Source organism: Lissotriton vulgaris, chromosome 8 (assembly GCF_964263255.1).
Source record: "Lissotriton vulgaris chromosome 8, aLisVul1.2, whole genome shotgun sequence".
Classification (NCBI taxonomy): domain Eukaryota; kingdom Metazoa; phylum Chordata; class Amphibia; order Caudata; family Salamandridae; genus Lissotriton; species Lissotriton vulgaris.
In genome coordinates this window covers 576,507,401-576,523,185 of record NC_141696.1, presented here as the reverse complement: position 1 = coordinate 576,523,185, position 15,785 = coordinate 576,507,401, and the positions used below count along the sequence as shown (strand labels likewise).

The 15,785-nt window shown below is 47.2% G+C and overlaps 1 protein-coding gene across 1 annotated transcript in view; it reads left to right on the top strand.

The window, feature by feature from the left end:
* Nucleotides 1-1,504: 1,504 nt before the first annotated feature.
* PIR (pirin) overlaps nucleotides 1,505-15,785 on the top strand; it is a 397,572-nt gene continuing 383,291 nt past the window's right edge. The window contains exon 1 of the mRNA XM_086934415.1: nucleotides 1,505-1,757. The gene's annotated coding sequence lies outside the window, so the exon portion shown is untranslated. The remainder of the gene's footprint in view (nucleotides 1,758-15,785) is intronic.

Here is a 15,785-nt window from a genome sequence, read left to right as displayed (position 1 = left end):
AACTACTCTTAAACTTGGGATGCACATGCAGCACGGGAAATGACTGACCGTAAAATCTGGTCATGGGGTGCAGAAAGGCAGAACTAGGAGAAGACTAATGATGACGTGCAACTGATAGGCTGATATGAACCCTACTTCACTGTATACCCTCCACATTGATAAATTTGCATTAGCCCCAGACTGAAACTTCTTCACAATTTTTTGGGGTGAGAAGTGGTACGAGTAGCAATGGCAAAGCAGTATTGTGTTTTGTGGTGAAGGTAACCATAAGTAACTGGTGGGTTGGGCACTCGTGGGTGTATGATGGTGAGTGAAAAGAAGTGAAGGAGCATTTGATGAGTGTAGTTGTGGATCACTGCTGCTGAGTATGTCTGTAAGTGAGTTAAAGTGGCACTAAGACTGGTTGAGGTGAAAATCAATTGAGGGGCGGTAGTTGGTTAGTTTTGGTGATGTTTGATGGTGAGTGGTTATGTGGATCACTTGGTGATTGTGTGGAAGATTGTGAGTTGTGTGCGGTGCTGTGAGTGAATGTGTGAGGTGTGGGAATGAATGTGGCTATGAATGGGTTGTGTTGAGGATGCCATTTTAAAGTAATTTTGCAGATAGCTATAGGGTGATAGTGGGTGTGGCAATGGGTGAGTGATGAGAGTTGTTGTATGCTTGGCAATGGCGGCGCGGCTTGTGATGAATATGTTTTTGGGTGAGATTTGGATAATGGGGCATGGGTGTACATTAGTCAGAGCACTTGATGTGAGTGAATGTTTGGGGTTGGGGTGAGTGGTATTGTCTGCAACTTTAGGTGTGTGTTGAATGGGAGTTTGGATGGTTTAGTTTACAAATGAGTGGCCGAGGGTTATTGGAAATGTTTGACGCTTGTCGTGATCGTAATGTGGCTGTTTGAGTGGCGGGTGAGTGGTTGAGCAAAAGTGTGATTTATAATATGGATGTCTGAGGGTTAGTAACTTACAAGTGATTCATTGAGAGTGGGTGTTTAATGTGGATGGCTGAATAGGAGCTGAGTGGTTCGCTTGAAGGGGTGTAAGCGGTGGCGAGTCTTCAGAACTTTAAATCCAATTTTCACTCCAGGGATTGAATAAACTTTTTTGGGCACAACCAAGAGACCCTCAGAGGAGGGAAACCACTTAAATTCAGGTAGAACGCCACTTAGATTTGGATATCAAGCCATGCATGGGCATTGTAGAAATAATCTTTTTTTTGTATGGCTAGTTGAATGTTTGAAGTCTACAAAACCATGGGTAATACGTGTGTACAAACTCTGTTTATTGGTACAGCCTGCTTGACCCAAGTATAGAGACAAGAGATGGAAGAAACGCCCCATGTGCTTAATACCTTGGGCTGTTTGTTTATTTGCGCCATTTTATTTTCAGTGCAAAACAAAGCTGAAAAGAAACTTAAGTAGACAACACACAATTCTGCTGCCTGTCTTGCTGATTCGTAACTGCCCATTTAATTTATCGATGTCTGTGTTTTTTTGAATTTCCAGATTTCGAAGTGTGCAGTTTATTATTGCACCAAAGCGAGGATGACCTGCAGGAAAGTTGTGAAAACTCTTCTGAGTGTGGAACAATCGGAAGGTGTTGGTGCCCGTGTACGAAGAAGCATTGGCAGGCGAGAGGTAGGTGACTTTTACACCCATATTGTATTTTGCATTTGAGTTGTATAGCTAAATGAATGTTTGTATTCGTTTGTGGATTGCTGAGCAACACAGTTGGGCGATATAACACGTTTTTACCTCTGTGCCTATTTTTGATTTCTTTTTTTCTCTCAGTAGTATGAGTAGAAATCAGTTTATTAAGACATATATTCATGAAACCTAAATGTTGCCATAATAAAAAACATATGAAAATCACATAAACCACCATCCTAACATAGCATCATTAAAAGCTAAACTTTTTCTTTTTTTTAAGAGTTTTATATAGCACGAACTAGACCCGAATATATCAAGTATCAGAGAGCTTTACATAGCACCAGTTTCGTTACATGAGGACACATTCATTTTCGTTAGGTACGGAGAGATTAAGTGATTTGCCCAGAATCACAGGATGTTGAGCGTCGTTGCTGAGACTTGAACCCGGTTCCCCAGCTTCGACGTCGACCGCTCTAGCCATAAGGCTACATTCTCTCCTCAACCTTGATGTTTAATATATATTAAAACATGTGCTATGCTCATGGCAACATAAAACATACATATTTGCAAAAAGAGCAATTACCTCAGACTTTGACCCAATCTGATTTTTAAAAAAAATTGTTTACATTTTTTCTCTTGAATAAATAAATAATGACAACCAATAAGAACATAGGATACAGAGCATTTCATTTTTAAAAAGCATTAACTCATTCCATTTTTATCCCTTATCCAATGGTATCATTCTGATCAGGAAACAATTGGTTTACAGCCAAGCTGCATTTTAAGTAATTCTAAACCGGGAAGATTTGTCAAGTAGGGGAAAACCTTTGCCTGTCCAAGAGTGTTGACTGTGATCATTATGTAGGGATTCATAGAAAGGTATTCTATATCTATTGTTTGGGAGGCATTAGAGGAGGATTTTATAGGAGTGAATTAGTTGTGAAATGGGTCCCATGTGCTCATTGTACCTAAAGGACTATGACTAGTTTTCATTTCACTGGTTCTTTTGATCAGGTCTGTGACCCATTTCCTCTCCCTAATAATACTCTCTTACCAGCATAATTTCGAAATAATTGAAGCCTCTTCACAAGAGGACAGATAATTAAGGAAGCTTAAGAGATGTGAGCCTGCCATAATGTAGCAAGATGTGAGATTATATTCTTGCCATATATTCTGAACCATGGTACAATTAGGCAGGCCAAACATACGTTTTAACGCTATACTCTCTACAGCCTCCCAATTATTCCCAGCTTCTAACAACAAAGCCACTGCTCTGTAGAAGGCCAAAGGCGGGATTTTACTTGCAAAGGCTTTTAAAGGCGTGCTAAATGAATCTCACCGTATGTGAGTTTCAATTCCCTTAAAACACCCTGTTTGAAACAGGGCTCTTTCCCTTGTAATTTTCATGTGGTCAACCTATTTCAGGATTTTATAAAAGAACAACACTAATTCATGGCATGACCACCTAAATTCGCTTCTCATCCAAAAATCATTTTCGCTAAGTCTCCCTTCTCACAAAAAACATGGTCTTTGTCTTTTTTTAAACATTTTTCCCTACAATATAGTGATAGAGTGTTAAGTTCCCTCTGCAGGTCTATGGCTGTAGAATCCAATAAAATGACATTGTCTGCATAAAAGAGGCAACCTCTGGTGAGAAAGACTGGGTGGGTTGTAAACCTCCTGGCAAACCTGACACATAAAGACTAAAAAGAGAAGGTGCTAGTACATAATCTTGACGTAGGCCATTCATTATGCTAATTCTACTAACTACCCCAAAAGGTCAAAATCTACCTGTGCCCATTTTGCCGGATGCAATGATTGTATAAAAAATAAAAGATCACAAGGGATTTTAAAGCCTCTTAACTTCTCCTAGATCAGCCCTCTTTCCACTGTATCAAAGACTGTACAGAAGTCCACAAAACCACAGCACAGCCTCTGATTCACTTTTAGAGAATTCTTAATAATATCCCAGAGGGCAAAGCAGTGATTGGTGGTGGAATGCCCCTCCCAGAATCCTCCCAGTCAATTGGCTGAAGGTTATTTGCCGACACCCATTATTTTAGGTGAGATAATACATTTTTTTAGAAAATCTTTTTGGAAATATCCAGAAGACTGATTCATCTGTAATTCGAATGCAGACTTCCATCACCTTTCCTCAGTCTCAGTTTAACTATAAAGCCCTTCCAATAATCAGGGAATAGTACAGATTTAGCAATCCATTGAAAAAAAAATCTGAAAAAAAACCCATCCCTCCATTAACAGTGAGATTATTGATAATGGCAGGAACATTGTCCGGACCTGCAGCTGTACTACATTTCAGCGATGAAATTGCAGATAGGATTTTGTCCCAAGAGAACCGATCATATTGGATTGCATGAGCTGGAAGAACTGAGGGAAGAATCGGTGAGACCAGTGACTCATATAAATTACTAAAATTGTCCAATCATGTATCTTTTGCAAGTACACATGGTTAGGATCCAGGGTTTTTAGGAGATTTGTAAAGGGCTACATATCCACTCCCAGACACCGAGAGCTGGAGCATAGGTACAATAAATACATTTAAAGTTCTTACAGCATGGCAGTTAGAGTCCAGCCCAATGAGACCTTGGAAGTGTCCAGGAGACTTTAGGCCTCAAGTGATGTCCAATACATTTTTGTTTTGAAGCGGTCATACCAATTTATGTTCTTTCTTATGTGAAAATGTACCTCTAAAAATTCAGGAAATGATCTTCCATTGGGGCTTTCTCCCTACTGCTCCCTAACTCTGGTAGTTCCCCAATTATTTACTGGTAATGTTTCGGTACTTCAAGCCCTACTGTTTCTCGTATCGGTCCCTAGCATATGTTGCAAATCTCCTCTGGATACCTTGTTAATCTTAAACAACAAATAGAAGCAAAAGAAGATATCCTCAAATTTAGTGCATTTCAGAATTGTATATTGTAAATTACTCCTGATGAGGTAATTGCATAAGCAAGTGTACCCTTCAGTGAGTCAATCCCCTGACATCTACTGGAACAGTAAATCTTTGATTAAAGATGAAGGGAACACCACTGATGGTGGGTGGGAAGCTAGAATGGGGCGAAGACTAGGGTGGTTCCTCCTTGGGCCTTGGGCTCACATTGTGTGGATATACACCTGTTACCCAAGAGGTTTCGAAAAGAATGGAGCTAAGCACAATGCAGGAGGTGACGTCTCCCCGCTCCAGTCCCTTGAAGTGTTGCCACTGCACCTGTGTGTCAGGGAGGTTGGAGCATTAAATATGCAGAGCTGGAGCGGGGAGGAGCTCATGGCCGGATTGGCCAGCCGGGCAAGCGGGCAATCCCCTGGGAGGCCGGAGCTCCTGGGGGCTGATTTTGATCCTTGGAGGCCACTTTCGGCCCCCAGAGTCCGTTCTTGGTCCCCAGAAGTAGTGGTGCGACTTATGCAGTCGCGTAGTATCCAGCAATTGCTGACCGTTTTCATTGTTTGGAGCTATTTTAGGTCCTACACACATGCCTGTACATGCACACCAAAAACAGCAACCGCGCTTGGTGCTTGTCCTCATTAAATGAGAGAGCACAGGAAACAGAATAATGACAACAAAAAGCGGATGGCAGGTAAAACATCTTCACTGTCTCCTGCACTCCGGCATCATTGTGCGTAAGGTAGGCCTGTGTCTCATATAGGCAGGTATTGGTGCTAGACACATTCCAGGCTGGGGTGAATGAAGGCGTGGGGGAGGTGCTCGGGTAAGGTTTGCCTGCAAGTGCAATGAAGAGTGCATGCTGGCGGCGCTTTAAAACGAAACGAAAATTGCTTGATTTAAAGCTCATTTGGTCAGTCGCTGTCACTGCAGTCTGTGCAGCAGGTTCGGGCAACTCTAGCCTCCCCAGCGAAGCATCATCAGGGGCTCCCAGTGCTGGCCTGGTGGTCTCATTAAGGGCTAGGAGAGCGCTTTCTGAGCCGAGGGTGAATACTACCAGCTAGCTGTCAGTGCAGCAAAAAAAAAATGGCAGACCTTTTTGGTTCAGGCACATTTGTGCAGCCTCCCTCCCTCTTGTATGAAATGCCACTCCACAATTGAAACAGGCCTCTCATCTGTGCGACGGTCTCTGAGCAGATCTCAGGCCTTTCTTCGGTTCCCTTGAGGAGAACTGACCTTTTCCCTGTGCCCTGGTACACCATTTTCACAATTTTTCCCAACATTTCTTGGGAGAAATAGTCCCAAAACCCCACCTTGTAGTTGTTGAGGTCCTCGGTATGGGGGCTGGCATGGTAAACATTTCCAGGGCTGCTTTTGGTTCCCAGTCCGGCCCTGGAGGAGCTATGCGCCGAGTAAGATGGCCGCGTGAGCTCTAGGCTCTTCCGTGACTATCCCCCAGCCTCACTATCCTGTCTTCTATCCTGGAATCGGAGCTTGGCATTCACTCTGGGAGGTTCTGTGGCGCACTGGAATTAACTCCGACATCCCGGTGACGCTGCATTCCAGAGATCTGGGCAAGGGGGCTCACGGCCTGCTCTGCACTCGGGGCCGGGAGCTGGGCTGTTGCGGAGACTGCCCGCAAATCGAACAATAGCGGAGACCCGAACCGGAAGTCGCCGGTCGGGTCCGTCCGCGAAGACCGGGTCAGCTCGGAGACAGGGGAGGTGAGTGGCGGGGGGTGCGTGGTGTGGGCTGCATCAGAGGTGCCTTCCCCCTCCCCCCTGCGCTATTGTGTGGGGCCTCTGTGCATATTATTGGAGCCAGTGTCAACACGCAGCAGGTGAAGCAGCAGTCGCGGTCGCTTGATGCGCGGCCAGCCGCGGCTCACCGCGAGGACGGAGGGTGAGTGCCGGGAGGGGAAGCCTCCCCCCTGGAGCTGGAGTGCAGACGTCCGACTGCGCTGTGGTGCTCTGCGGAGGCTTCCGCGTCAGAGTCACGACTTGGGTGGTGCCTGAAACAATTACTGCCGCCGCGTAGTGGGAAAGCTGTGCATTGGAGGCCCCCCCCAGGCTGCCAGGAGGTACAGGGGTGTGAAGTGGCAGCCTGTGGGATCAGAGAGGGATTCTAGCCACTTCTACAGGGCTCGGGACGCTACGTTTGCAGCAGCGGCGGACCACAGGAACTGAAAACTCCCCCCGCCCCCTGCTGCCTGTGTACGAGGAACATTGCGCTGGCCCGCGCTGAAACACAGGGGCTCCTGGATTGAATACTGGCTAGCTCCCTAGGCCTGAAAGGGGTGCAGACCGGTGAAGGGGACCCTGGTCAGAAGATCGCAGGCTCTGGGGTGAACCATATTGAAGTGGGCCGGGAGGCCATGGGTCGACTTTTGGGTCCCCATCTCTCCCCTCTGGTGGTCTTGTGGAGCCGCCCTTTGGAGCCCCAGCGGACGTATACACAGACCTCTGGGACGCTTGTAATATACGGCCAGCAACTGCAGCTCTTGACAGCGGGGTTCCGGTGGCGGGAGCTGCAAAAATATGGCGACAAAAACGGACGGTGAGAAGTACTCCTCCAGGGAGTCAAAGGGACTGAAAGAGGTACAGGCAAACAAACTTGACCGCTATAAAATGCCGAAGGGCTCTCCCTCTGAAACTAGACTCAGCGTGGTGAGAGGCAGAGATTCTGGAGGTCCAGGGACGGAGTTGGCGTTGTTGAATGTCATGGCGGCGATAGAGGGAATTAAATCATCTTTGGGGCAACAAATGGTGGAACTGGATACCAAGCTTGACACCGTCTCGATAGAAGTTAATCTCATTCGCTTGGACCTGACTAAAGTTAATGAGAAGGTCAAGTCCCTAGACATCAAAACCGCTAGCTTGGTCGATGATGTTGCCCAGCTTCAGCAAAAAGTGAGCGCCCTTAAATCATCCACAGTCCAGGCGGAGCGCAAGCTTGATGACTATGAGGGGAGGGTCCGGCGCAACAACGTCCGCATTTTAGGCTTGCCAGAGAAAGCGGAAGGTCCGGCCCCCGACCTGTGTGTGAGGAGTTAATCCTCCAAGATCTCAAGCCCAAGTTTATCAGAAAATTCTTCACCATAGAGCGTGTCCATAGGGTCCTGGGTGGGAGACCGGGGTCTGGAGCATCTCCCCGCCCCATGATCGCCAGAGTGCTCAACTTTAAGGACAGAGATGCTATCCTCCAGGTTACACGTCATGGGGGGCCCTCCGATATGAGAATGCCACACACTCCTCCTTAACCGACTTTACTCAACTGGTGCAGAAGCAACGCCGTAACTTTCTGGCTGTTAAGAAAAAACTGCGTGACAGAGGGTACAAGTATGCCATGATGTTTCCGGCGTGTCTTCGGGTGGAGGCTGAGGGGCAGGCGTGGTTCTTTGACAACCCGGACGTGGTATCCAACTGGATTGACAGCCGCCCTCCGGATGGCCCTGAGTCTCGGGGTCGAGATGGGGAGGAAGAGGCCGCTGAACAGGAATGAGTCCAGGCCTCACTACGTGAGCTCCCCACAGATTGTCAGGTATTGTGTCGTGGCTCGACAAACGCCCGGTATTGCCTTCCCGGAGCGCACTGAACTGTATCTGCGCTTTTCTGCTCAGATGGACAATTGTGTCTATTGAATTGTGGTGTCATGGGGGAGGGTGCGGGATGCCGTTTCCCCCCTCTTTACTGCATTTAGTAGCTTAGAGTTTGTTTGTTAAGGGCAACAGGCACTCTGCTAGTTGGGGATGGGCTTTTGCCCTATGCAGGGGTGCAGGGTGGTTGGGTGGAGGACTGGGGACTTTTCATGCCTTGGTTTCTTTTTTTTCCTCTTTTTTGTTTTTTGTTATTTTTGAATCAGGTGACAACATTGTGAATGTATTGTGCTTGTATCGGACAAATGTCGGTGTTATTTTTCATGCTCTGTATCATGAGGCATAGTTATGTTAATACTATATTCATGCCGTTCTGATGACACATGCTAGACGGGGCTTTGGGATGACTGTGCTTAGCTGGAATGTTAATGGCCTGGGGGACAAACTTAAGAGGGGAATGGTGAATAAGCTGATTAGGAAACATTCCCCAGATGTAGTACTACTTCAGGAGAACCATCTTATCGGCAGTAAATGTATGGCCCTACATAGAGGGGGCTATAGATTGGTTGCCCATTCAGGATTCACTTCGGGATCAAGGGGTGTCGGCATTCTGGTACAAAACTCATTCCGTCTTAGCATTCAAGCCACATGGTCAGATCAGCGAGGCCGCTATAGTGGAGTATCTGGACAATGGGAAGGGAAAGTGGTCACTTTCATGTCTATTTATGTCCCGCCTGGCCTACAAACAGACACCTTCCGAGACCTGGGGACCATTTTTCTTTCTTTATTTCTGGGGCTCCTGGTGATGGGGGGAGTCTTTAACGCAGTGGTAGATGGTGAACTAGATAGACACCCTCCGCGAGCATTGAGACCTGCGCAGCGATGGCTCTCTGACTTTTTGGAAACGACTGGGCTCGCCGACGGGTGGAGGACACGAAATCCGGACGGGGTACATTACACTCATGTCTCTCCTGCGCTCTATAGCCTGTGTCGAATAGATTACATGCTGTTGCCTGCAATCCAAGCCGCCGCCGTGTATGAGGTGCGAAATCTGGGGAGGGGCATCTCCGATCTGGCTACGGATGGAAGCGGGTCAAGCGGACATCGGTCGAGTCGCCCCGATTAATGCTTGGCTTCTGAAAGATCCATCCACTAAGAAAGAAATCACTAAAATCACAGATAGGTACTTAGAAAATAGTGGCACAGTAGACTCTGCGCAGACCTTATGGGAAGCTTTCAAAACTGTGATACATGGGGAGGTGGTTTCTCTGGCCGCTGGGAACAAAAAGAAGCAACGGGCCGAACTAGATAGAATAGAGGCAGATGTAGTCAGACTGGAGAGGGTGGTGTCTCAATCAGCTGCCCCAGACGACGTGCACCGACTAAAACTGCGCCAAGATGAATACAGGAGCCTTGCCAGAGACGGGGCCAGGGTACAACACAATGAGACACAGAGCCGGATCTACGAACATGGGGATAAGGCCGGTAAATTAATAGCGTGGCTGGAGAGAGGAGAACTGGCGTCAAGGCTGGTGCCGGAGATACAGGGGGGTAACTCCAATATCATACGGGACCCGCAGGCAGTGGCCGATGAGTTCTCTGAATACTACAAGGGGGTATACACTGCTGCCGGGACGTATTCCGAGACAAATAATGTAGAGATGATCAAAGATATTCAGATGCCCACTTTATCGGATGAAAATCGGGAATATTTAGATTCCCCATTCTCTAACGACGAGGTGGCACAAGCTATTAGACGGGTTCACTCCGGGAAGGCTACCGGCCAGAACGGGATCCCTATAGAATTATATAAGGTGTGTGCTAACAAATTGGCCCCCTATATTCGATCTATGTTTATAGAGAGTAGAGAGGAGGGGAGGCTTCCCTATGGCCAGCGGGTGGCAAACATTGAGGTTATCCACAAGATGGGCAAACCCAGGACCCTCTGCTCATCCTACCGGCCCATCTTGTTATTGAATGCCGAACCCAAGATACGAGCTAAATTATTGGTGACAAGACTCGTTAAGGTTGTTAATACTCTGGTTAATCCGGACCAATCTGGCTTTATGCCTCACAGAAATACTACGCTTAACCAGCGCAGGTTGCACAGAGTTTTTGGTAGGGCCTGACGATCCGAGAGCCGGCTGTGCTGGTATCACTCGATGCTGCTATGGCGTTTGACAGGGTCAAGCGGCCATACTTGTTTGCCTTCTTGAGTAAGATGGGCATCGGACCGGAATTCATTGTCTTGGTGCGCCTATTGTATGCCGACCCCCTAGCTAGAGTGGTAGTAAACAACCATAAATCTACCGACTTTTCTCTTGGCAGGGGCACGAGGCAAGGATGCCCGTTATCCCCACTTTTGTGTGCCCTGGCTCTGGAACCACTTGCGGCGTGGGTCCGTTGGGACCGGTCGATTCGAGGACTAAGATGGACGCTGGATTGGGAGGATAAAATCTCATTGTGACGATACCCTGCTTTACCTCACCAATCCAAGAGGTTCCCTGATAAGTTTCCTGGATGTGCTTGCCATTTTTGGCATATACTCTGGGTTTGCAATCAACTGGTCTAAATCGATACTTTTTGTCCTCAGTGGTGACCCGCTGGTGCTCCCTGATCACTGCCCGATACCAATTGAACTGTTGGGGTTTCGATATCTTGGCGTCTGTCACAATTGACCCAAAATTACGGTTCAATAATAATTTGGCTCCCCCTTTGGACCGTTTAAGGAGAGACGTGGCTCGTTGGCGGGCACTTCCGCTGTCTCTTTTGGGCAGAGCAGTCCTCTTCAAGATGCTGGCTCTCCCCCGATTCTTATATGTGTTACAGAACTCTATGGATCCCGTACCAGCATCTTACTTTAAGGACATAGAGGCACTCCAGAGGCAACTTCTTTGGGACGGTAGAACCCGCATTGCCTTTTCCAAACTCACCCTCCCCTGGTACGATGGGGGAATAGGGTTGCCCGACATGAGTAAATATTATTGGGCTTCCCAACTGGCGGCGGTGAATCACGTCATATACATGGCCCCAATAGACCCCGGCTATGCTATGGATCGCTGGCAGGTCCCAGGGGGCGACTTCATTAGGGCGCTATATGCTAAATCAGGACGGTTTCCCCTCACGGTTCCTACGGCGCATGCCGTACAAGTGTGGCACACGGCCAACAGACACCTTAAATGGGAGGGGAGACTAACACTTGCCACCCCGCTATTAAATTCAGAGAGATTGGGTAGCCTTTGGAAATCTAAGGGGTTTGACAGGTGGGAAACAATCGGGATCTCACAGATCAAAGACGTTTGGGGGAAGGATACAATTCTCGCGTTCGATTCCCTTAAGCAGCAATATCACCTTCATCATAGGGAATATTTCCGTTTTATCCAGGTCAGACATGCATTTCTTACCCATATCCCTTCTGGTACGGCACTACCAGATGCCTCTCCCCTTGAAGATCATTTTTGGATGGTCTGCTTCCGGAGAAGTCCATCTCCCTAATATACAAAAAACTAATCAACAACGCGTGGACCCACTCGTATTAATAAGGTCAGAATGGAGCGCAGATGGACTTGAATTGGATGATAAGGACTGGCGGGAGGCGGTCTCTTCCCCACGGGTAGTTGCAATACCGATGAGGCTCAGATTGGTGCAGTTAAATATCCTCCATAGATCGTATGTTACGGGCCCATCTAGTTTTAATGGGTAGGTCTGAGAGTGGGGACTGTCGCAGGGGGTGTGGGGAACCTGGCACGTTCATGCATATCCTGTGGCATTGCAGGGAGATACAGGCCTAGGAAAAAAAAAAGAAAGAAATATGCAGAGCTTGTACTTTTTTGGTACAGGAGAGCTCTCTGGGATCTTCTAGAATTGAGAATGGCACTTTATCTCGAAGTCAAAATGCTGTGTTCCTGGACAGGCCAGCACACCAATATCAATGTCATTGTTTAGTATACATTGGTATTGTGATGGACCGGCAGCCACTACCCTGTGCTTAAACCGTCACTATGACTAATTTATCCCGGCTGCACCATGTTTTCAGTTACTACGTAGTTCTCTGTAGTCCAAGTGGTGAGTCACACTGCCATTGTCACTCTCTGACTCCTCTGGCGACCTGCCGATAAGTCAGGACAAGCATTTGCAATGCAATAGGTCTCGCATTAGGAAAGTTTGAGCTGTTGGTATTGTAAATGACAAATTTTATATTTATCTGTTGGTTTTGAAAATAGCGAAATTAATAGCTTTGTCATTTACAATGCCAATATTTTTAACTTTCGCAAATGTGACACCTATAGCATTTGTAATGCAATATGTGTTGTATTTACGTGATTTAGATGTATTGATATTACTAATAACAATGTAGCATAATTATGTGGCAATGAGTGGTATTGTGTGGAGTGTGTTGCATTCAGTAGAGTGTAATTATGTGGCGTGTAATTATGTGGCACTGAGTGGTATTTGGAGTGTATGTTGCATCAAGTGCAGTGTAATTATGTGGCGTGTAATTATGTGGCACTGAGTGGTATTTGGAGTGTATGTTGCATTGAGTGTAGTGTAATTATGTGGCGTGTAATTATGTGGTATTTGGAGTGTATGTTGCATTGAGCGCAGTCTAATTATTTAGCATATAATTATGTGACACTGAGTGGTATTGTCTGGAGTGTATTTTGTATTCAGTAGAGTCTAAATATGTGGCATGTAATTATGTGGCACTGAGTGGTATTGTTTGGAGTGTATGTTGCATTGAGTGCAGTGTAGTTATGAAGCATAATTATGTGGCACTGAGTGGTATTGTGTGGAGTGTGTTGCATTCAGTAGAGTGTAATTATGTGGCGTGTAATTATGTGGCACTGAGTGGTATTTGGAGTGTATGTTGCATCAAGTGCAGTGTAATTATGTGGCGTGTAATTATGTGGCACTGAGTGGTATTTGGAGTGTATTTTGCATTGAGTGCAATGTAATTATGTGGCATGAAATTATGTGGCACTGAGTGGTATTCGGAGTGTATGTTGCATTGAGTGCAGTGTAATTATGTGGCACTGAGTGGTATTCGGAGTGTATGTTGCATTGAGTGCAATGTAGTTATGAAGCATAATTATGTGGAACTGAGTGGTATTGTGTGGAGTGTGTTGCATTCAGTAGAGTGTAATTATGTGGCGTGTAATTATGTGACAGTGGTATTTGGAGTGTATGTTGCGTTGAGTGCAGTGTAATTATGTGGCGTGTAATTATGTGGCACTGATTGGTATTTGGAGTGTATGTTGCATTGAGTGCAGTGTAATTATGTGGCTTGTAATGTGGCACAGAGTGGTATTTGGAGTGTACGTTGCATTGAAATTATGTGGCGTGTAATTATGTGGCACTGAGTGGTATTTGGAGTGTATGTTGCGTTGAGCGCAGTGTAATTATGTAGCATATAATTATGTGGAGTGTATGTTGTATTTAGTAGAGTGTAATTGTGTGGCCTGCAATTATGTGGCACTGAGTGGTATTGTTTGGAGTGCATGTTGCATTGAGTGCAGTGTAATTATGTGGCTTGTAATGTGGCACAGAGTGGTATTTGGAGTGTACGTTGCATTGAAATTATGTGGCGTTTAATTATGTGGCACTGAGTGGTATTTGGAGTGTATGACTCACCACTACAAACACAACCACACACACAACAACACAACACCAGCCGTCAGAGCACGCTTTCACCGGGGCCAAACACCACCAGCCATCAATGCACTCTTTCACCAAGCACAAACACCATCAGGCGTACAATACCAGGCAGCCGTCAGTGCATGCTTTTACAAGGCGCACTCACCAGCAACCGTCAGTGCACGCTTTCACCAAACACACACACCATCAGCCATCTGTGCACGCTTTTACCAAGCACACACCCACCAGCCATCAGTGCACCCTTCCACCAGGCACACACACCTCCAGGCGCCAGTGCACTCTTCCACCAAGCACACACACCACCAGCCATCAGTGCACGCATCAATTGTTAACGCATCCACAATTAACTATTGTAGCAATCGCAGTATGGTACACTTTACTTTTAAACATATTCATCTAAAGCACAGCATGCCACCATTGCTAAAACTACAATCCAACCCACATAATTCCACTACACACCACATGCACAATGCCATTAGCTCAAACTCAAATAAATCCGAGCCCGATTGCATTTCTAATGCTTGTTCCTTTTGCCCGGTGTTCGTCTTTTCTTGCCCTGTGCACTGAATGGGCTGTGCATGCTCATTAGCAGGCATTTAAATGTGGAAGATATGCCCCCGACCATCTCCGGTCGATTCTTCGGCGTCCTGGGAGACGACTGTTTGAGGCAGAGGGTCATCGTTTTCAGGTATGCTCACTGGGGTTGTGAGGAGTTTAGTTTGCATCGAGTTTTGGGCGGTGCGCGGTCTTTGACTTACGCGCTACTGGGGAAAGGCGTCTTGAGTACTGCTGTGAAAAATGTTAGGCATGCGGGCTCTCTCGCCATAACGTTTATGCTATGCCCGTCCCCGGTCGAATGTATGTTTTGCATTTTTGCCGGGACTGGCTCGTAGTGTACCTTACTTGGGCAGCATACTTTATTAGTGCGCCTTGGTGATAATTGTTAACAGATACGGGTAATGCAAAAACTTTAGCGTGTGTGTCTCGCTAGATATATATACCCGTTTTCATTCCATGCGGTACGGTCACAATCATAATTTGTGCTCCTCCCTGTCTCATATGTTCTCTTTGCAGATAAATGAGCACACATTCAGAGCTTCGATGTTTAAGTTTTTGGCTTGAATTAAATAAGAAACGTGTGTTCACCGTCAATCAAAGCCTCACTTTTTACCACGTAAAAAAACAAGCAAACTCACCGCCGCAGCCCGGCTTCAACAGGAAGCCAGGCAACCTTTGTCGGGACGGGGGCGGGGCCGGACACGCGACCGGAGCTTTCCAGGAGGCAGGCTGCAGTGGCTGGCGCATGGCTCCGGTGCAGAGAGAGGAGAGCCCTGCGTGCAGCCGGCGTCCGCCCGGGAAGCCAAGGAGCGGAGTGCCGGTGTCCCTGTGCCCGTTGACGTCGGAAGAGTCCTGCGGAGTAGAAGTCCCGGTGAGTGGGGCTGCAGCGTGTGTATATGTGTGTGTGTGTGTGTGTGTGTGTGTGTGTGTGTGTGTGCGCGCGCCTGTATGTGCGTGCATGCAGAGGGGTGGGGGCTGGCTGTGTCCCGGTGAGTGGGGCTCCGTGCTTGCGTGTCTGTGTGTATGCAGGGGGGTGGGGGGCGGCAGCGTGTGTGTGTGTGTGTGTGTGTGTGCGTGTGCGTACGCGCGCCGGTGTATTGTGTGCATGCAGAGGGGTGGGGGCTGGCTGTGTGTGTGAGCAGGGGCTTTGCACCGCGCATGCGCAGCTATCAGACGCTCGCTCCCGATGTGAAATCCGACCTCGTCAAAGCGCGCGTCTGGTAGCTGTCCACTCTCCTAAATACGGGCAGCATAAGTTGTCGAGCTGATGCATTCATGCTTCGCATGAATGCCACATCAACTCGACCTAAAAATGGGGGTCGCCCACATTTCATATAGAAGGAGAGAAAGGGTAAACCTTCACTTTGAGCGCATTTTGCTTTGTAATGTTCTGGAAAACAGGAGATAGTGAATTACATTGTGTATTT